Raw genomic sequence first — 23,001 nt, 5'->3', positions numbered from 1 at the left:
ACATGGACAACCGTTTGATCTACAGAAAGCCATCATTTAATGTTGCTGCAAAAGATACACAATCATTGCAAACTGAGATTGCCAAGGGGTGTAGGGAGTTTTTATAGCCTATTGGGAAAATATTAATAGGACTAAATGCTGCTTATAAGATCTCCAGGGCCCCATTACTTCTCCCTAATCATTATTTTTTTATCAAGATGGAAAGCAAGAATCTTAGCTCGAAAAACATGCCTCCAGTGGGGCTTTATCTATCCCTTCCGGCTTCGGATGCTTGTGGGCGCGCCTCGCCTGGATCCCCGCGCGCTCGCCATCCCCCCCGCCGGGCGCAGCCCGTCCACGGCCCCGGCACCGCCCGCGCGCAGCCCCGGGATTTCTGGAGGCGGGTGGTGGGGCGCTCGCCGCCGGTAATCTGGAATATTTGGTCACATTTCTCTTCTCTCTGCTTCCCCTTTAGAGAGAGCTAAAGCCAAAATCCATCAGAGGATTTACAGCATGGCATGGCAGAGGGACTTGGATGTTATAGCCAATTACCTCTAAGGGTTCCAAGTCAGAAATTGTGGGGATGTTCTCTGAGGTTGGTCACTTTCTTACAAAAGTCTCTAGAAGACCTCCAAGGTCCCTTCCAACCCTGTTATGTTATATTATGTTATGTTTAGTCACCCAACTAGATAACATCATCAGTGCTAGAAGGGAGTAGATTTTGCTAGCGACTTGCTCCATCAGCATTGGTAAGTGAGTTCTTGGTGGTTTCTTGATGAGGCTATTGTTTACTGTTAGCTTGATTGTTCTGAGCTGGTAGCTCCTTGGTCAGGGTATTCAGTCAGAAATTGTTATCAGAAACCAATCAGAAAAAATCAGAACTGATTTATACAAGCTACTTCTTCGGCCTTTTGTACTCCACACTGTAGAGACTTTTCTTTGGCTTATTTTAATGTTTTGCCTTTCGCAATTCTATTGGGAAGGGCAGTAGAACCAGGGGTGAGATTCTACCGGTTCGGGGAATTCCCTGCTGGTTCATCACATGGTATCCGTGGCCTGTCATTCAGTCTAAAGGGGGAAATAGGAGTCTTGTCAACTTTACTTCAAGCCAATACGCTGTCTCCAAAATGGCTAAATGGAACAGCCAATGAATGGACATAGCCGGCAAACACTTGGAAGCAGCCTGTGAAGAAGGCAAAATTGTGTACAAATAAGTAAAAGAATGTGATCCTCCACATCTAAAAATAATAACAATAGCAAATATGTCCACCCAAAGCTATAGAGTATATATAATGCTCTACTTTGGGACACAACCAACATGTAAGCCTGCCAACCCCCACTGAATGGTTCTTAATCTCCAGGGGCATAAGCTGTTTGTCTTAGTTATTTATTGGAACTCCTTCACTTTGTGTTATCAACTTAAATTTGACAGAAGAAGATATTATTTTTAATGTTTTCTGACACAGCTCCACCATATCCCTCAACAAGTGGCTTCGTGATCTCCAGACTAACATTTAGGAATGGCATTGCTTACTTCTAGGATAAAGATTCAACGAAGATTACTCTGTCCTCTTTGTCCAGCAAACAGCAAGTGAAATGCAACCTGTCAAAAGTTCAAAGCAGAGGTCCCCAATCCCCGGGCCGTAGGCCACTACTGGGCCATGAACCATCGGGCCACGGAAGCAGCAGGCAAGTGCGCCTATGCACTCACACCCCCCATTTTGCGAGCAGCGGGTGAACACTATTCGTGCAAATGGAGCTGTGCGCACATATGCATGCTTGCCGGCCGCTCATGTAGAACCATCCCCCCCTCCCACCCCCCACCCCCGCCGGTCCACAAAGCTGGAAAGGTTGGGGAACTCTGGTTTAGAGCACTGCTGTTCATTTATCTTTCACAGATATTTTTCTCATGATGGTGGCTTTTGAGTCTACCAAGGATCAGATCTTTGTCCAATGAGTTATTCATTGGTCCTTGTGCATTTTGTCTAGTGTGCAAGTGTAAACATAAGCACAGTAAGTATGCATACAATAATGTTAAGGTCACATATAGCATGTGATGCATATTTTATAGAGGAAAAAACTAGTGATTTCTCCATGATTTATTTTGAATCTTTACAATATTTATGCTGTGCTGCATTGGTTGCTATTATATCTCTACAGTTATAGTGGACTAGATCAAACATTGGGGATAGAACACATGCTTTTTAATGCAGAAATGCTCAAATTCAGCCCTGGTCAGGTTGAATTAAAAGAATTAGGTCACAGTTGACATATAAACCTGAAATATTTTAATCACATTTGTAAATGTTATCTTTTTTGGTTACATTTTGTCGTGTTGGGGTGAGCATTCATTCTGATTTGAAGGGTGAAATATATTTGCTATTGTTGTGATGATAATGGGGATGATGATGGCCATTATTACAAATTATTACAAAGGGGGAGAAAGGATAAAGCAGTGAACACTGACAGGGAAGATATCACAAGTACACCAATATATCACCTGGGAAATGGCTCCAGTATTGAAATGTGATCCTAATCAATGAATAGAAGCCATTAACTTATATGCCAAACAAGAAATCAGAAAGAAGAAAGAGCACCAAGGTTTTCTTTGAGAAGTTTATATATTTAATTGTTGTAAATAAATTAGTTTATTGTAGTTCAATTAAAAAGCCCTTTGAAGAACCAGCAGCCCCTACATGTCAAGGTGTATTCTTTTGTGAGATCATGAAATGGATATCATCAGCACATTTCAATTGGAAACAAATATTCCCCCCTAACTTGCAAAAAACAAAAGAGAAAGATAGAACTAATGATAGAAACAAAGGTTATGGAGCAGGGTGACTAAACTTGGCTTGGAGAAAATCCTTCTTTCTGTCGCAAAGATTTGTGGCTCTCTGGAAAACTGGGAAATGAGCACATTTACCAGACAGCCTAGCACAGGGGTGTGAAACTTGCAGTGTCACGTTGTCATCATGTGACATATCGCAACTTCCCCCCACCTTCGCTAAGCTGGGTGTGGCCAATGCGTGATACATCCGGCCCGCAGGTCACAAGTTTGACACCCCAGCCTGGTATCTTCCATTCCAGTCATTTGTTTCATGAAAAACAATTATCATTATCAGCCCTGGTTAGTCATGGAGAGACCCTGAACTTCGTAAAAGCAAAAGAACAACTGTTGACATGAGGAATTCTAAATGGAATTTCACTGTTTTTTTTCCTCTTCATAACATTTCAAATAGCCAGCACACATTTAGTCAGAGTCAAACAAGAGCCAAATTTCTAAAATCTCCACATAACACCTGAAACACAGTTGTTTTATACAGGTAATCCTTGGCTAACAACCATTCATTTATAGAGACCATTCAAAGTAACAACAGCACTGAAATAGGTGACTTACGACTGTTTTTCATACTTATGACCATTGCGGCATCTCCATGGTCACACGATCAAGATTCAGACTCTTGACCACTGACTCGCATTTATGATGATTTCAGTGTCTTGGGGTCATACCTTGTGACAGACAAAGTCAATGGGGAAGCCAGGTTCACCTAACTACCACATTAGCAACTTAACAATGGCAGCGATTCACTTAACAACGGTGACAAAAAAGGTCATAAAATGGGGGAAACTCACTTGACAACTGGGCAGTTGTTCCAACTTGCTGGGCAGTTGGAAAGTTTGGGCTCAATTGTGGTTGTAAGTTTTATTTTTATTTTTATTTATTTATTTGATTTGCCAATTGTTTACAAGATAATAAGTATAAGCGTATACATAGTTGTGAATACATGAAATGGGTACATATAAGAAAAATAAAAGAATAAGAGAAACAATAGGACAGGGACGGTAGGCACGTTGGTGCGCTTATGCACGCCCCTACAGACCTCTTAGGAAGGGGGTGAGGTCAATAGTAGACAGTCTAAGGTTAAAGTTTTTGGGGTTTGGGGAAGTTGGAGACTGCCGGTGGCTTATTAAGAGACATCAACCCAAGGGGTAGTTTGAGACTGGGTGAGGGGAACCCATGAAAGAGAAGGAATAAAAACCATAAGCTAAAGAGGAACATGGAGAACGGATGCGCCAAGGCGCCCATCACATTTACCCAACAGCGTTTTTCAGTCTCTAGCTTACTTGCAATCCCGACCCTAATTGCAAAATATAGAAAGAAGTTTTGGAGACTCTGTTGAAGCCCTCCCTCCTCGTCAAAATCATAACTCAGCACAAACAGGCTTTTGGGATGGCTCAAAGAGAATCTTTCCGATATAAGTTTTAATGAAGCTTGCTTAAACCTGATTTTTCATTCCTTCTACATGACTTCATCCATTTATTATTTATTTGGGGCATACACTTATAAAAAAATGTGGAGCGTGCATTTTCAAACGAAAACACTATTATCAGCAATGGGAGTCTTTAAGATTTTAAAAGGGGGAAGAGGAAGGAGATCATGAAATTCATTCATTTAGAATGCCTTAAAGCACTCTAACTAAAACAAGGGACTTCTTACTGCGTGGAGAAGCCTTTTTGGTTTTGGTTTTGCCTGGCCTCAGGTTTCTTCTTCCTCATTTGCACTACATAAGCTTGATTTCTAGTTTTATAAGATGAAGGAAAAGCTACTCAGTTTCTCCAAAGCAAGAACCTACTTCTTTCTATTAAGGGCTAATAGTTCTTAGGGGAAATCTTGAATCATATCTTCGTATCTACTAATAAGATGTCTGTACCATCAATAAATCTAAATATTACATGCCTACAACTGAAGTGCTGTTATTCTCTAGAAACTGCCTGCTCAGTTTGGGATCCACAGACTAAAAAGTGCAATAGTTTTGTTCCTTAATCATGGGTTGGGGTGTGGGTAGAGGCAAGATGTTGTTGTTGTTGCTGTTGTTAGTCAGGAAGTCGTGTCCGAACCATCATGACCCCCACAGACAGCATTCCTCCAGGCTTTTCTGTCCTCTACCATCCCTCGGAGTCCATTTAAGCTCACACCAACTGCTTCAATGACTTCATCCAGCCCCCTCATTCTCTGTCATCCCTTTCTTCTATTGCTCTCAATCTTTCCCAGCATTAGGCTCTTCTCCAGTGAGTCCTTCCTTCTCATTAGGTGGTCAAAGTATTTGAGTTTCATCTTCAGGATCTGGCCTTCTAAAGAGCAGTCAGGGTTGATCTCCTCTAGGACTGACCAGTTTAATTGCCTTGCAGTCCAAGGGATTCGCAGGAGTCTTCTCCAGCACCAGAGGCAAGATAGGGACTGGCAAAAGGACAGCAGATGGATTAATGGAATTTAATGGACCGCCCAACTCTATGAAAGTCTGGGTGGCATAGAACACTGAAAGCTATGGAATCAAAAATAGCAAGAAAATAACAATTTATGTCCTAGTTAACTGGCAGATTTCATGAAAGTTTTCCATTGGCTCAAGAATAGGTGGATAGTACTTCAAATCAGCAAGAAAGAAAGGGTCTTGCAATGACCTTACCTCCTCATTTATTCAAGGTGGTGGTGATGATGTCATGATGTGTAAAAACAATGTGGGCTACATAGCAAAGGATTTCCTCAGTGGGACCACTGATTTCCGATACAGGTAGTCCTTAACTTATGACTACAATTGGGCCCAAAATGTCTGTTGCTAAGCAAGACAGTTGTTAAGTGAGTTTTGCCCCTTTTTACGACCTTCTTAAAAAAGATACATAAGTTAACCTTTATTGTCATTTTTACTGTGGGCATACTGGCACAAATTAAAAATGAAATTCTGTTGCCTGCTCTCAAAAGTATACATATACAAAGCACACATATAGACATGCTATATACATACATATGCATATGCCTACATCCTTAGATATAATATACATATAAATTCTTGCCACAATTGTTAAGTGAGTCATTGCAGTTGTTAAATTAATAACATGGTTGTTTAGGTGTTTCTGGCTGCCCCATTGACTTTGCTTGTCAGATGGTCATAAAAGGGGATCACATGACCCCAGGACACTGCAACCTTCATAAATACCTGCCAGTTGCCAAGCACCCCAATTTTGATCATCTGACCACAGTGATGCTACAATGATTGTTAAGTGTGGAAAAATAGTAATATGTCACTTTTTTCAGTGCTGTGGTAACTTTGCTGTTATAACTCTAAATATGTCTGCTACTGGACTCTGCTGTTCTTGTACTATATGAAACTACATCAGCTCTGCCTGCTTCAGTTAACCTAGAAACAAAAAGAAAAAAGTGAAGAGAAGGGAAACAGACAGAGCCGATGGAATAAATACTGATTTCCTAATCTACATGTTCAAATGGTTGCCGATGCAGCCTGATGTGACAGAGGTTTTGTGGATAATCAATTCATAGAGATCTCTGACTTATGCTTCAACTATTTCAAATGAGGCTTTCTAAGGTGGCGTGAGCCTTCATCTTGCAACAAGTTTTTTTGTGAAGCAGACAAGGTAGAGTTTAGAAATACTGAGTTGTTGAGGTATAAGATTTAATAGCTGCCAGCTGCTGTAAGGCTGATGCAATGTAAAGCTGATGCAATATAAGGCTGACGCAATAAGGATGAATCAGCATAGCATGGGTATTGCCCTTTTAAGATGAAGAAGGGATTCACAGAAGTCTTTACTCCTTTAAGAGGTGTTTACATAAGGCTGACATGATAGAAGGTGTGCTTTCTCTCTCCTTGTGTCCGTTATCCATTGCGGAGTTCTCCGTGTAGAGTTAAGAAGATTGATTGCTTGTCAGGTATTTGCATACCACATATATTTCTGTATATGTTTTGTATATAAATCACTGTTAAATGTCTAAGTCTCTGTGTGCTGTATTTTGCTCCTGGGTAATAGTAGGCATGCTGCAAATGCTCTGACATGGGTTTTTTTAAAAAATTCTGTTTTGGTGGCAAAGAGTGGGGGAAGGCTTCAAAATCCCACAAGGCAATCACATCAGTGTAAGGCTCAAAACTGGCACCTTGCAGAATTAACACTGTTAGTCACTTGCTGCTTTTAAGATAATCGTCTGCTGAATCTACCAAGGCCTTTGCATTTATTTTCTAGCCAGCTGCTTCAATAAGTGGTTTTCCATGCGGGGTGAGCCTGAACCAGATAGAATAACTTATTTGTATTTCATTTCTAACCTGACTTTTCATTGCCTTCCATAGTCTCCCTGTAACAGGGCCAGAAGGTCTGAAAATTAAAACCAAAGTATGCCAAAGTAACATTTAACCAACATAAAATCACAGTGGCCTTCAATTACACCAAAGCTTCTCAACGTTTATGGAAATGTAACCATCTGAAATGATATAGGAATTCGAGCAGCTCTTGCATGTATAAAACTTAAAGATTTCAACTGGGGTTTAGGCTGAGCAAGAAATAAATGTACAGGTGGTCCTTGACTTACAATAATTCATTTAACAACTGTTCAAAGTTATGGAAGTGCTGAAAAATGTTACATGATCCATCACTTATGACTGGTGAACTTATGAATCAAAGCAAATTATAAAAATCTCTTGGTTCAGGAATGAATACAGCTGACACCTGGCACGGATCTGTGCAAAGGTTTTCCTAGGCATAGCTACCATCTGCTCTTGAACCAGGAGCTGCAAAGCCAGAAAAAAACAACCCTCAGATTGCACATCCAGTCCCAAATTGAAGAAGTCCTACCCAATCCAGAATGTCTTGCTGAAATCATCTAGTTTCTCCAAAGTCATCTCTGTGAGATGGAACATTTTCACACTTGGCAATATTTTAGTCAGCTTTGAGAAGCTGTTAAATGATCATTCCAAGCATACACTGATTATGTTATCCAATTTGGTAATGAGATGTCTGCAAGAAATCCACCAAGCTCAGAGAGCTCCAAGGGCCCCATAAAGCATGCCCTCACACTCACATCCCATCCCACGTTAGGAAGCAGTTGTGCTTGTTATCCCATCAACAGCCACCAAGGAATAGTGGGAGGGGAAAAGAAACTGGGAAAATCCTCAATCGTGTTCCTGAAATTATCCCACATTAAATCTGTACCTTGTTTCTCAGGTACAATAGGAATCAACAATAAGCACAGTTTATGCCAACACACTCTTCTGCCACTTGAAGGACTAGACAATAGAATAATGCAGTCACCTGCTGCATTGCTTACTTTTAAAAGGATAAATGCCTATTTGTGCAAAGAAAAGGCAATATAATTCACTCATTCAGTGATATAAAAAGAATAAAAAAAATTGCTGCTTCTTTTAATAGTGTGGAAAGGGAGGGAGGGAGAGAGGAAGGAAGAGATGGAGGAGATAAATGAGGAAGGAAGGAAGGAAGGAAGGAAGGAAGGAAGGAAGGAAGATAAATGAGGAAGATGGGTAGGTAAGAAGGAAGGGAGGGAGGGAGGGAGGGAAAGAAGGACTTAAATGCATATATCATTACAGAATAGAAAAGTCTATTGAAACTGTCTGCCTTTTCTATTTCTTTTGTTGGCTAACCTCTGTCAAACTTTGAAGGACTGTAATGAAAACTGGCAGAATTTTGTTTCCACGGTGCCGAGAGTCCAGAGGCTGCAATTTCCAGATATAAATACTTATCAATTGGTTTCCCACAAGCATCAGAGAAGTGAGGGAAGAAAACCTTTTTCTTTGAAGTAAAATCAGACATTATGTGTGTGGGATGGGGGTGGAGGGGAGGCTGTCATTTACTTTTCATAAAAGCTAGCAAGTGCTAAAAAAGAGAGGGTAGTGTTTTCTTTGTACTGCCGCGGTTTTCCATCTTTGCCTTTTTAGAAGTGGGGTAATTTTTTAGACAGAATTGGAGGACTTGATCCACTAAATAAAAGCTGTCAAAGTGAGTGAGTTTTGTTTATTTCAATTTTTAAGCACAATTCAGTTGCTTTCCTGGTAAACTATCAAATGCAGCTTAGTGTGTGACGCCACAATATCCACTGAAATGAAAGAACCACCTTGGCTAAGTGGGACTTACTCTGATGGAGGCAAATGTGTAGCCTAAAATCATTGAAAAATCAGCAGGAAATCATGTCAGACCAAGAATAGCCTGTGCCTTATCCTGTCAAAGGGTTAGTTTCCAGAAGGATAAAAATTCAGGAGATTGTTATGTAAAGATACAGCATCAAACTTTCCCAAAACAAGCAAAGAGACCAGGCACTTTCCCAGATGACAGGAAGGCTGTTGGGAACAAAATTAAAAAAAAAAAGTCTCCAACTAACAGATTATAAACTGGTTCAAAATGGAAAGAGTTCAGCTAAAATTCTTGTCATCCTGTTCCTTTCATGCCAGCAAATCTTGCTGAAGAAAACATGGTGAGAATCTCACTAGGAGGAGAATTGCTGGAAGCAGCTTCCCAAGAGTCTGGCATCTCTCAGAAGGATCAGATGATAAATACTATAGCTCTGCAAGGCTGTTCAAGGGGTTGAATTAAATTGGGAAAACAAACCTGTTCCACAATAGCAAATGAGGAACACTACATTTCAAGACTACACCGCATCCCCCTCTAAGCAGGGTCTCTCAGCTCTTGATTGACCTCGCAGACAGGTCCATGCAGGGGTTTGGGGTGACAGTACAACAACGGGTTGTCGTTGTCTGCTTTGGGATTTTAACTTGCCAACTACCCTACAGCCCTGGAGTGTGTCTTCCAAGAACTAACATACTTGGGTTCTACCTCCTCCTCCTCCTGCTTCTGATTCATGGCGTTACCTCCTAAGAAGGTTTTGATTCAGCTGACCCAAAACAGCAATCAAAATGGAACTGGGCACATGGCACATATCACAGCCATCTTGAACAGGTGCAATGAATCGGTCTGTTTCCAAACATAATTTAAATTGTCAAGTTTCAGCTATTAAATCCCTACGTGGCCTAGTACAGCGGCCCCCAACATTTTAGGCACCAGGGACCAGTTCCATGGAGAAAGGTTTTTCCACAGACTGGAGGGGGCATGGTTTTGTGTGCTGCCTACATTCCACAGATGGGGCTTTGCTTGTTTGCATGGCCCAGTTGCTCTTTCAGAGTAAGTCCCACTTAGCCCAGGTGGCTCTTTCATTTCAATAGATACTGAAATTCCTAATGGGCAGCCCCCATCTAGACATTGATCAGATCCACAATACCATTGTTAGCTCCAAACAGTGTATTAAACCAGACAGTTCCAGACCATTTGCTCAGCTCCAGTGAAGCCCCTCAGGACCTTACTTCAGCTCTAATTAATAACCAATCAATGCTATTTATTAAGTAATATTTGTGACTAATGGCACACAAGACAATCAAATAAGTCACTGACTTTTTATGGGAAATTTAGCTCAAAGACTATTCTGAGATTAGCATACAAAGCAATAAATACATCTATGGAGAATGTAATACATTCAGTTCAATTAGGGAGAAACTGACAGTTCAAAGAAAGATGAGGAAGCAAGGGATTCTGAGAAGCGGCTCACTTTAAGGGAGCACATACAGGGCACAGCTCTAGAAGGGGAACGCAGGAAAATAAAATGTAGCCTTAACCTTTTTTGGTACAGCAAGGAAGGAGACTGATTTTAAGGCTTCTGGCTGCAGAAAAGAAAGAATAGCATCTGGATAGGGTAAAGAATGGGAAGATGGAGGCTATGGCGTTGCAATGAAAACTGTATCCCTTTTGTTTGTGCAACGTCACTACTTCTGCCAACTTTTCTGATTTCTCCCCACTGGAGAAATATATTCCAAATGGGTGGGTGGGGAGACAAAAAAGGCACCAGGTAAGAGGTTTATTGAATAGTCATAAGACCTTATCAGTAACATAACATAAATATATAACAAGACAAAATACAGATAAGTTAGATATATAAGAATACAATAATAAAAACATATGTGGAAAACCAGGGAGTCAGAAACCAGATAATAGATCACCCTTGCAGGATACACCAATTTGTTCAATATATTGGGTTCTTAGGACCACTGCCTTGATTATAAACTTAGCAGTCCTACAAACGATGTGTACATTAGAGGCCCGGAGGAAATATAACAGTCTGTGGTTTGATTCCCAATGGGCTGTTCTTTCCAGTAGAAATGATAAATATTTAAGCCTAATGGGGGCATATATTTGGCAGTTGAACAAGATGTGGGAAATATCTTCAATGGCAGGTGAACCACATATGCAGGTTCTCTCGTGGTATGGTGCCTGGTGGAAGTGCCCATGTCTGGACATGGAATCCAGTAACTCAAATCTGGCTCTGGTATAGGCTCTTCTCTATAATTGTGACATACCCTTTGAAAGGTATTTTTCAGGTTGGAAGATGTTTTTATTCTTAGCCAACCATCTTATAGATCTGTTTTTTGCTAATAATTCCATGTCAGTCTGGGCACTAATATCCAAGACTCTCTGTTTAAAAATTTCCCTTGCCTGGGAAGCCCTTGACAATAAATATTGGGTAGAAAACCCATGTCTTAAAATGGCTCTATGGAGTTGACTGGCCCAGGAGTTAAATTGGAACTTATTTAACTGTTCAGTTAGGCATAGTTTGGGAAGTCTATCCGAATCCATTGATTGTATCTTTAGCCAGTATGTAAATGTTTTAATGATTAAATGGCTATGTAAGGAGTGGATACCCAATTCCGCTCTGACTGCTGAAGCAGAAGTGTTCTTATCAGTCCCCAATAAGTGTCTTAAAAAGCAGGTCATTTCCCCCTGACAAGAATAGCAAGAATGTTCAAGAATAAATCCGAAAAATGTTGGAAATGTCATCAGATACCTGGCTCATATTACCATATGTGGTGGACTTGTGAGGACGTTAGAAAGTACTGGATGTGGTTGGAAAAAATGACAAAGAAACATATAGACTTGAAACCAGAGATATTTTTATTGGGAATTTTACCTGATACATACAGTAAAGATTTAAAATATTTGATTGTAAATGTATTAACAGCGGCTAGGATTGTATTTGCTAAAAATTGGAAAAATGAGAAAATACCATTACAGGAGGAAATTATTAAGAAAATATTGGAATGTGCTGAAATGAGTAGATTGACATTTGAAATTAGAGAACAAGAGGATAAACAATTTTATAAAATTTGGGACCTTTTCTATCAATGGTCAGATAATAAAATACAATAACAGAATATCTAGAATTTTAGAAAATAATGAATATGTAAAGATGTATTTCTTTTTTTGTTATCATATCTATAAAATGTTTTTAGGATAGATTTGGGAGGATTATATGAACTGTTATAAAATAAACTAAGTAAATTATAGTTATCTCGCAAAGTATGAATGAACAGAATTATAGTCAAATGATTGTTTAATAGTGATACTAGGGTATTCAATTTTTGATTGATAATATGAGTTATTATGTAATGTAACTGTAACTGAGACTATGAAATGGATGCACAAAAAGTTTGTAAACCAACCGACACACTGCTTGTACATTTATGAAAGAAAGTTGGATGTTTTTATGTTTTGTTTGTTTTTGTTTGTCTTTAAAAACCAATAAAACTTGTTTAAAAAAAAAAGCGGGTCTGAGTTTGTTCAAGTGGGGAGGCTTTATTTAAACCCCACAGTTCTGCACCATATGTCAGCATTGGAACTATTTTTGCCCTAAATACTTTCAACATAGGGGTCAAAGTGCCTGGGTAATTATGGTTAAATAATTTATATAATCTTTTGGTGCTTATCTCAGCTCTTAATGCACTACTTTTAAAGTGATTAAACCAAGATCCTGTATTAGTAAAAACCACTCCTAAGTAGGTGTAAGAATTTACTTGTTCGATTGACTCCCCATTAATCTGCCAATTATATTTCCTACTTTTTGTGCTGAAAACCAACACTTTGGACTTGCTTTTATTAATATTTAAGAAATTCAAAGAACAATAGGTATTCAGCTTATGCAACAGTCTCCTCAGGCCTATTTGTGAATGAGCCATTAATACCATGTCATCGGCATATAAAAGGGTATTAATAAATTTATCAAGAATCTTTGGCATATGCAAATCTACTGCATGCAGGAATCCTGGTAAATCATTGACATAGAGATTGAAAAGCATTGGGGCTAAAATGCAGCCCTGTCTTACGCCAATATTGGTAGGTATGCTCTTAGACAGGGCTCCATTTACGCCAGTATGGATTTTCACATGGGTATTTGAGTAAAGGGCCCTAACCAGAAAAAGGAGTCTGGGCTCCATGTTCAGGTCCGCCAGTTTCCTCCACAAGATATTTCTGTTTAACGAATCAAAAGCCGCACTTAGATCAATAAATGCAGTGAATAATTTCTTACCCATTTTTAAATACCTTGTTACCAAATTATATAATGTGAAACAATTATCTATGGTAGATCGCTCTGGTCTAAAGCCTGCTTGTTCCTCCGCCAAAAGATTATTCTCCATAACCCAGATTTCAATTTTGCTCAACAAATGCTTTGCATACATTTTAGCAACCATTCCAATTAGGCTTATTGGTCTGTAATTATTTGGATTGCCTCTGTCTCCTTTTTTATGTAAGGGAACAATAAGGGCCACTTCCCAACCCACAGGTATGCGGCCAGTATTGTTTATAAATGTAAATAGCCCTGCTAATAAAGGCGCCCACCAGTCCATATAAGTCTTAAATAATTCCGGGGGCAAAAAATATTCACCAGGTGCCGTATTAGCTTTTAATGATCGAATGATGGATTTAATTTCTGAAACAGAAACAGGGGGCCAGATAGGGAGATTTTCTAAAGTTAATAAATCATTGCTTTGGGTATGCATAGAGTCCTGATTGGGTTTAAAAAGAAGATTAGAATAAAAATTCTCGCATGTTGAAGCAGGAATGGGGATATCAAAATAAAATTTATATTCCTTCAATATACCTGAGACAGCATTCCAAAAGAAAGCTGAATTTGACCCTTTTGCCCAAATTTCCAAGTCCGACCATAATTTAGTTCTAAAGGAAGCCTTCTTTGATGCTATCAATTTCTTATAATCACGCCTAATTTTCAACATGTTGCTATAGTTTTTTGAGGTGGGACATCGCTGAATCCTATGCATTGCAGCTCTCAAATATTTTCTACTGTGCGGACAGTCAGAATCAAACCAGCTAACTCCAACTTTGACAGTAAGAAATTTCTTCAATGAATGACATAGATCATCATAATGGGCCATAATATTATCTGAGCCTGAAGATGAATGAGAAATTAAGGTTCTCCAGATCTGAGGTTGTGCAGAATCCAAAAAAATAGATAATGCCGCAGTATCAACTTTGGCCCATTTGAGTTTTCTATCCTGTCTCACTTCCAGGTTTGCAAAAAACCCTTTTGCCACAAGATGAGTTTCTCCGTATATCTGAACTGCCTTGAAATAACACTGAAATTGGTTGGTGATCACTACCTTCCCTCACGTGGACTTGTATATCTGCGAACCTCTCAAGCTTATCTCTTGAAACACATATATAATCTAGAACGCTACCGGAGTTACTTGAGTGATAAGTAAAGGGATATATAAAACCATAGTCCTTACCTCCTGTCGTGTCCGGCGCAGGAAGGAAGCTCGGAGTCAGTGACAAGGTTCAGCTCTTTATTGTGCTCCAGTACATGCTTGGGAAAGGAAGGAAAAACCCCGGCTTTTTATTTCCAAGCGCGCGCCCGCGCCAATGACACGTTCGAATCTCCCGCTCTTGGTTCAACCAATAGCGGAGATTCTTAACAGACCAATCCGGGCGGCTTGCCCGACCAATCCGGTTGCCGCGCGCTTTAGCCAATCGCAACGCGGGTTTGCAAGTATGTTAATTCCTTGTACAGAACACCCTCCCCTCTTGGTTCGTTCCTTACGTAACGTAGTCCCGTAAGTAGGCGGGGCTCCGTACTTGTCTACTGGACCTGCGCAGGTCAGTTGTTTCCTGGCTCCCGGCCTGTTCAGTCGGGTTTTTGTTGCTCTCAGCCTATTTGATGGAATCGTCTGGAGTGTGGGCCTGCTGCTGCAGCTCCTCCCGGTCTACCCGGGTTGGTCGAGCTGCGACTTTTGCCGCTCCCGCTTGGTCTTTCCGGGCTGGTCGAGCTGGCTTGGCTGCTTCTCCCTGGTGCGGCTTCGAGTTGGCTGATATCTGGTGAGTATTGTTGGTTGTGTTCTATTCTTTCTTGGTCCCCTGTATTTTCCCTCCCCTCTTGGTTTGTGTTAATGGGGTTGTCTGTGCTTGCTTGCGTGTCGGTTGTGTTTTTTATTCGAGATCTTAACTGATCTATGTGGCGTTTCCACGCTTGTCCGTCCGTTGTTTGTAGTCTGTATGAATGGGGACCTTAAATTGGAACTTATTTAACTGTTCAGTTAGGCATAGTTTGGGAAGTCTATCCGAATCCATTGATTGTATCTTTAGCCAGTATGTAAATGTTTTAATGATTAAATGGCTATGTAAGGAGTGGATACCCAATTCCGCTCTGACTGCTGAAGCAGAAGTGTTCTTATCAGTCCCCAATAAGTGTCTTAAAAAGCGGGTCATTTTCCCTGACAAGAATAGCAAGAATGTTCAAGAATAAATCCGAAAAAATGTTGGAAATGTCATCAGATACCTGGCTCATATTACCATATGTGGTGGACTTGTGAGGACGTTAGAAAGTACTGGATGTGGTTGGAAAAATGACAAAGAAACATATAGACTTGAAACCAGAGATATTTTTATTGGGAATTTTACCTGATACATACAGTAAAGATTTAAAATATTTGATTGTAAATGTATTAACAGCGGCTAGGATTGTATTTGCTAAAAATTGGAAAAAATGAGAAAATACCATTACAGGAGGAAATTATTAAGAAAATATTGGAATGTGCTGAAATGAGTAGATTGACATTTGAAATTAGAGAACAAGAGGATAAACAATTTTATAAAATTTGGGACCTTTTCTATCAATGGTTAGATAATAAAATACAATAACAGAATATCTAGAATTTTAGAAAATAATGAATATGTAAAGATGTATTTCTTTTTTTTGTTATCATATCTATAAAATGTTTTTAGGATAGATTTGGGAGGATTATATGAACTGTTATAAAATAAACTAAATAAATTATAGTTATCTCGCAAAGTATGAATGAACAGAATTATAGTCAAATGATTGTTTAATAGTGATACTAGGGTATTCAATTTTTGATTGATAATATGAGTTATTATGTAATGTAACTGTAACTGAGACTATGAAATGGATGCACAAAAATTTGTAAACCAACCGACACACTGCTTGTACATTTATGAAAGAAAGTTGGATGTTTTTATGTTTTGTTTGTTTTTGTTTGTCTTTAAAAACCAATAAAACTTGTTTAAAAAAAAAAGTGGGTCTGAGTTTGTTCAAGTGGGGAGGCTTTATTTAAACCCCACAGTTCTGCACCATATGTCAGCATTGGAACTATTTTTGCCCTAAATACTTTCAACATAGGGGTCAAAGTGCCTGGGTAATTATGGTTAAATAATTTATATAATCTTTTGGTGCTTATCTCAGCTCTTAATGCACTACTTTTAAAGTGATTAAACCAAGATCCTGTATTAGTATTAACCACTCCTAAGTAGGTGTAAGAATTTACTTGTTCGGTTGACTCCCCATTAATCTGCCAATTATATTTCCTACTTTTTGTGCTGAAAACCAACACTTTGGATTTGCTTTTATTAATATTTAAGAAATTCAAAGAACAATAGGTATTCAGCTTATGCAACAGTCTCCTCAGGCCTATTTGTGAATGAGCCATTAATACCATGTCATCGGCATATAAAAGGGTATTAATAAATTTATCAAGAATCTTTGGCATATGCAAATCTACTGCATGCAGGAATCCTGGTAAATCATTGACATAGAGATTGAAAAGCATTGGGGCTAAAATGCAGCCCTGTCTTACGCCAATATTGGTAGGTATGCTCTTAGACAGGGATCCATTTACGCCAGTACGGATTTTCACATGGGTATTTGAGTAAAGGGCCATAACCAGAAAAAGGAGTCTGGGCTCCATGTTCATGACCGCCAGTTTCCTCCACAAGATATTTCTGTTTAATGAATCAAAAGCTGCACTTAGATCAATAAATGCAGTGAATAATTTCTTACCCATTTTTAAATACCTTGTTACCAAATTATATAATGTGAAACAATTATCTATGGTAGATCGCTCTGGTCTAAAGCCTGCTTGTTCCTCTGCCAAAAGATTATTCTCCATAACCCAGATTTCAATTTTGCTCAACAAATGCTTTGCATACATTTTAGCAACCATTCCAATTAGGCTTATTGGTCTGTAATTATTTGGATTGCCTCTGTCTCCTTTCTTATGTAAGGGAACAATAAGGGCCACTTCCCAACCCACAGGTATGCGGCCAGTATTGTTTATAAATGTAAATAGCCCTGCTAATAAAGGCGCCCACCAGTCCATATAAGTCTTAAATAATTCCGGGGGCAAAAAATATTCACCAGGTGCCGTATTAGCTTTTAATGATCGAATGATGGATTTAATTTCTGAAACAGAAACAGGGGGCCAGATAGGGAGATTTTCTAAAGTTAATAAATCATTGCTTTGGGTATGCATAGAGTCCTGATTGGGTTTAAAAGAAGATTAGAATAAAAATTCTGCACGTTGAAGCAGGAATGGGGATATCAAAATAAAATTTATATTCCTTCAATATACCTGAGACAGCATTCCAAAAGCTGAATTTGACCCTTTGCCCAAATTTCCAAGTCCGACCATAATTTAGTTCTAAAGGAAGCCTTCTTTGATGCTATCAATTTCTTATAATCACGCCTAATTTTCAACATGTTGCTATAGTTTTTTGAGGTGGGACATCGCTGAATCCTACGCATTGCAGCTCTCAAATATTTTCTACTGTGCGGACAGTCAGAATCAAACCAGCTAACTCCAACTTTGACAGTAAGAAATTTCTTCAATGAATGACATAGATCATCATAATGGGCCATAATATTATCTGAGCCTGAAGATGAATGAGAAATTAAGGTTCTCCAGATCTGAGATTGTGCAGAATCCAAAAAAATAGATAATGCCGCAGTATCAACTTTGGCCCATTTGAGTTTTCTATCCTGTCTCACTTCCAGGTTTGCAAAAAAACCTTTTGCCACAAGATGAGTTTCTCCATATATTTGAACTGCCTTGAAATAACACTGAAATTGGTTGGTGATCACAACCTTTCCTCACGTGGACTTGTATATCTGCGAACCTCTCAAGCTTATCTCTTGAAACACATATACAATCTAGAACGCTACCGGAGTTACTTGAGTGATAAGTAAAGGGATATATAAAACCATAGTCCTTACCTCCTATAATATAGAAATTATATTTCCTATAATATAGAAATTATAAGTTATAAATCATAGAAACCAATTGTGTACCTGCAATATTTCTTTTGTAATCACTGGAATGCCAGGGAGGAATAGATAGTAAATAATCCTCAGGAATAACACCAGAATAAACAAAGTTATGTAAAGATGCCCCTACCCTGGCATTAAAATCTCCTGCCAAAACTCTAGTAACGTTAGAATGTTGGACATTTAATTTTAGAACTGTCTCTTTCAAATTTGCCCGGATATTAGATGTATAATAAGGGGAGGAGCGAGGAGGGATATATATATATATTCAGCAATATCAACCCGAAAGAACCATAGAAGAACTTGACAATTAAATGTGAAGCAGAACCATCACCAAAACCGAGCTTCTGGGCTTGCCAGCCCAACTTTGCTTTGGCTAAAATTGACAAGCCTCCAGAGGCCCTTCCTTTAGTCTTAGATTTAACTGCAGGAATAGACCACGAATCAAAGCCAGGCAGGTGGATCTGTTCTTCATCCGTGGTCAGCCAGGTCTCCTGAAGGGCTATAAGATCAAAGTTTATCAGGAAATCCTCCAAGTCACCATCCATGGCTCTGGCTTTCCAGCCAGCAATATTCCAGGACAATAGGTGAAAATAATCTACTTGCTTGTCATTTGTCATTATAGGGAGGGAATTAATGTGAGCATTGGGAGGGACACTAACATTTTCCAGTCATTCCACAGGAGTAATACCATGTTTCTCCAACAATACGGCCTCCACCAATAGGAAGCCCCAGCATGATTTATTGGCATAAAATCAAATTAAGCCCCTCCCCCCAAATTAAGGCCCATATTAAACATGCGAAATGGGGGGGAATGGTGGGGGGGGGGCTTGCCGTTAGGAAGTACTTTGTTGCATGCCCGGATATGGTGCTGCCTGCGTTGGTGGAGCACTTCATATCGGGAGACCTTCCGCCACCGTTAATTTCCCTTCTCCCTTGCTGCCGTAGCATTACAGCAACGCCCGCGGCGTTTAGGCGCAGCCACGTGCAGCCAGTCAGGGCTCCTCCCTGCAACCGGAGCCCTGAGGAGACACTTGCAGCTTCAGGCGCTCCTGTGGCCGCCTTCCCTTTGCCTTCGATGGTAAAGTGAATTATTTTAAAAACCTCCACTCATCCTATCAGGGCCGTGCGAGCTGAGCAGAGCCGGGAAAGCAAGCCGCGGGTGTTTCCTGGTTCTGCCCAGCCCGTTACTGGCTCTGCCCCGACCCTGGCGGGATGAGCGGAGGTTTTAAAATAATTCACTTTACCTCCAAGGAAAGGCGGCCACAAGCCGCCTGGCAATATACCAACAACAAAAGGCAAATCCTCAAGGTGGGCTGGAGGAGGTGGCTCACGTGCCCCGGGCTGCTTCAATGCAAGGTCCTGACTTGCAGCATCCTGCCGTTGCCGCCGCGTCCTTTTTGCCGCCGCCTCCCTCTCCGACTGCGAAACTCGTGTGCTTCGTCAAATGCTCCGAGCGGCGAGCTCTTTCATACATAGAGAGGGAAAGATGCCGATGTGCTCCGAGAGGCTGGCTCTTTTCTCTAGCCGAGGCTGACATCTGACTAAATCTCTATCCCGCTCCTTTATCCTCACGACGGGGTCGGCAGTGACGCTCTCTGGTGCGGCCACCTCAGCTTGCCAGCCTTGCCCCGCTATGAGACGATACTGTGACAGCCACTGCTGCCGCACTCCCTTCTCTTTCCTCGCCTCTCCTCCCTTCGCGGCAGGAGTGTGCACGCCTGCTGCCACTGCCGCCGCTCCTGAGGCCATCTGGGGCGGGCAGGTGGGAAAGCAAGCAAGGTGGCTGCGCTGTCTTCTTTTTCCCTCAGTGAAGTGCTGCCGCTTGCCGCCACCACCGCCACCTGCGATGGCCGAGGAGGTGGCGGAGGCACCCGAAATGTCACCAAGGCAACGAGTGCCTCCCGCCGGGCCCTCCGCTCATCCCGCCAGGGCCGTGGCAGAGCCGCGCGCTGGGCAGAACCAGGAAACACCCGCGGCTTGCCTGCCACAGCCCTGGAGGCACTTCCTGTCAGCCTCAGCTAGAGAAAAGAGCCAGCCTCTCGGAGCACGTCAGCGTCTTTCCCTCTCTATGTATGAAAGAGCTCGCCTCGCTCAAAGCGTTTGGCGAAGCACACGAGTTTTTGCAGTCGGAGAGGGAGGCGGCGGCGAAAAGGGCGGCGGCAACGGCAGGATGCTGCAAGTCAGGACCTTGCATTGAAGCAGCCGGGGGACGTAGCCACCTCCCTCCAGCCCACCTTGAGGATTGCCTTTTGTTGTTGGTATACTTGGCTTCAGGCGCTCCACCAGGGCAGCGGCAGAGCCCCGTACAGGCTGGGCAGAACCAGGAAACACCCGCGGCTTGCTTTCCGGCTCTGCTCAGCTCGCACGGCCCTGATAGGATGAGCGGAGGTTTTAAAATAATTCACTTTACCATCGAAGGCAAAGGGAAGCGGCCACAGGAGCGCCTGAAGCCAAGTGTCGATATTAGGTGTATAATAAGGGGAGGAGCGAGGAGGGATATATATATATATTCAGCAATATCAATCCGAAAGAACCATAGAAGAACTTGACAATTAAATGAGAAGCAGAAGCATCACCAAAGCCGAGCTTCTGGGCTTGCCAGCCCAACTTTGCTTTGGCTAGAATTGACAAGCCTCCAGAGGCCCTTCCTTTAGTCTTAGATTTAACTGCAGGAATAGACCACGAATCAAAGCCAGGCAGGTGGATCTGTTCTTCATCTGTGGTCAGCCAGGTCTTCTGAAGGGCTATAAGATCAAAGTTTATCAGGAAATCCTCCAAGTCACCATCCATGGCTCTGGCTTTCCAGCCAGCAATATTCAGGACAATAGGTGAAAATAATCTACTTGCTTGTCATTTGTCATTATAGGGAGGGAATTAATGTGAGCATTGGGAGGGACACTAACATTTTCCAGTCATTCCACAGGAGTAATATTATCCAAGATTCCCTCAGAGTCAAAAAAGACGCACTGGTTTGTTAGGTGTTTGCCTTCACTACTGCTAAATTGGTAAACAGACTCCAAATGCTTCTGAGGGCCAACAACCTGTTGCAAAGGTATCATTGTAGGTTGGCCCAGTGGGATAGTGTCCGAGACCAAAGGGAGTAGCAACGAGCAGGTGGGAACCTCCTTATGACACAGTTCAACACCTACTCCAAGGTCATCTTCTATTTGTTGTTCTATTTGTTGTTCCACAGTAATTGAGCAACCACTCCTTTCTTCTTGCCTGTACACCTCTTTTACAGAGTTATTATTTGCAGCATCTATATAAGAGGACTTTCATCAGAATTCTCAGAAAGAGCATTAATAACATCTGCAACCGGGATAGCAAATTCTATGGAAGGTTTTGCAGCTTTACGTGTGACTTCTAAAAGATCCTTCAAGTTGTCTAATCTTTTAATGATGCCCGCTTGTTCTAACTCTGGCAAAGTACAAAAAGAATTAATCAGGCTTGACTCCAGTATCTCAGTACGCTGCCGGATAGGAGGTTGATTTTTCAAGTTGCCACTTCTCAAGGGTGCAGGAGAGATAACATCCCTAGAGTTAACAGCTTTAAAATTGTTGCAATTAGGCTTGCAGAAAGCAGTGCTCTTCTTGCCAATATGAGTTATTAAAAGACTAATGCCCTCCTTAGTAAACACGCGAATAGGAAAAATTCCAAATTCACTAAGGAAGGAATTCATTTTAAACAGCATACTGGCTATAGTGGGTTGTTTAAAAGTCAACAAAATACGTTTAAAAGCCCCTCTGGAGGGTAGCCATTCCACCCTCTGCAAATCCACCAGCTGCCTTTCACAGCGAAGAAGCCGGCTAAGGGAAAGAATAACCGCATTTCTAAATCCCCACTTCCCTTTATTCGTTTGGTTATTTAAAATTTGTAAGGTAATCTGATGCTGCCGTAGATAACAGTTAAAACTTGTGTGCTTTTTATCGGAGACTTCTTGGGAGAGAGAACCTTGCTTAGCATGCACCTCTAGGTGAGGGAGTAGATCACATGACAAGTTTTTTATACTTTAGTGAAACCCAAGTTAGCGTCCCTCTTTGGATCAGTAAACTTAACTGGAGAAATATATTCCAAAAGGGTGGGGGGGAGACAAAAAAGGCACCAATACCAAAAGAAGCCTTGGGATACCAGCTCCCCCTGTTCTCTGCATATATCATAGTGCGGCATGATGAGACCATTGAGTTCTGTGAATGCTTCAAAGTCTTAGTAACAGACAAAGATAAATGAATTTCTGTGTGCCTTCACAGGCTCCATTATTTTTCTTAATGTTTCCTATTGAAGAAGGTTAGCACTCACCCCTCTTAGAAGAATGAAATATTTTAGGAAATATTAAAAAGGCAGAATATTATATTTCCCTGGTTGAGAAAAGGAAAAACAGGTTTTTAAAAACAAAAGAACGAAACTCAGTTGCAGTTCCCTGCCCCCAGCAGATATTTTGGTACCAGCCTATCTACAAAACAAAAGACCGTCACCCTCCATGACATAATAGGATTATCTAGCTCACCACATGGCACAACCAAGCCCCTTCACTGTATCACCCAGCAAGATTCAGCCAAGCCTGGAACACGGACAGCCTACAAAGTTAGCTAAGACCCCCTCCCGCTGGGATTCTGAAAACCAATAGAATACATGACCTTTGCCACAGGAACAGGAAGCTCAAGTTCAAACCCAAGACAGGGTATAATAATACTCACTCTCCATTCCATTCCAGCTTCACCAGGGCCATGTGCTTAATGGTTCTGCTCCATTAAACATCATTTCAATCAGCCTCCATG

At 41.0% G+C, this 23,001-nt stretch overlaps 1 long non-coding RNA gene across 1 annotated transcript in view; it reads left to right on the top strand.

The window, feature by feature from the left end:
* The first annotated feature begins 6,655 nt into the window (after nucleotides 1-6,655).
* LOC148132228 (uncharacterized) overlaps nucleotides 6,656-23,001 on the top strand; it is a 52,177-nt gene continuing 35,831 nt past the window's right edge. The window contains exon 1 of the long non-coding RNA XR_015747742.1: nucleotides 6,656-6,700. This is a non-coding gene — a long non-coding RNA (uncharacterized LOC148132228). The remainder of the gene's footprint in view (nucleotides 6,701-23,001) is intronic.

Source organism: Notechis scutatus, chromosome 2 (assembly GCF_049901735.1).
Source record: "Notechis scutatus isolate UNSWTSFEM ecotype Mainland chromosome 2, rNotScu1.2, whole genome shotgun sequence".
Lineage (NCBI taxonomy): Eukaryota > Metazoa > Chordata > Lepidosauria > Squamata > Elapidae > Notechis > Notechis scutatus.
Note: the sequence above shows the minus strand (reverse complement) of the source record. Positions and strands in the feature narration are given on the sequence as shown.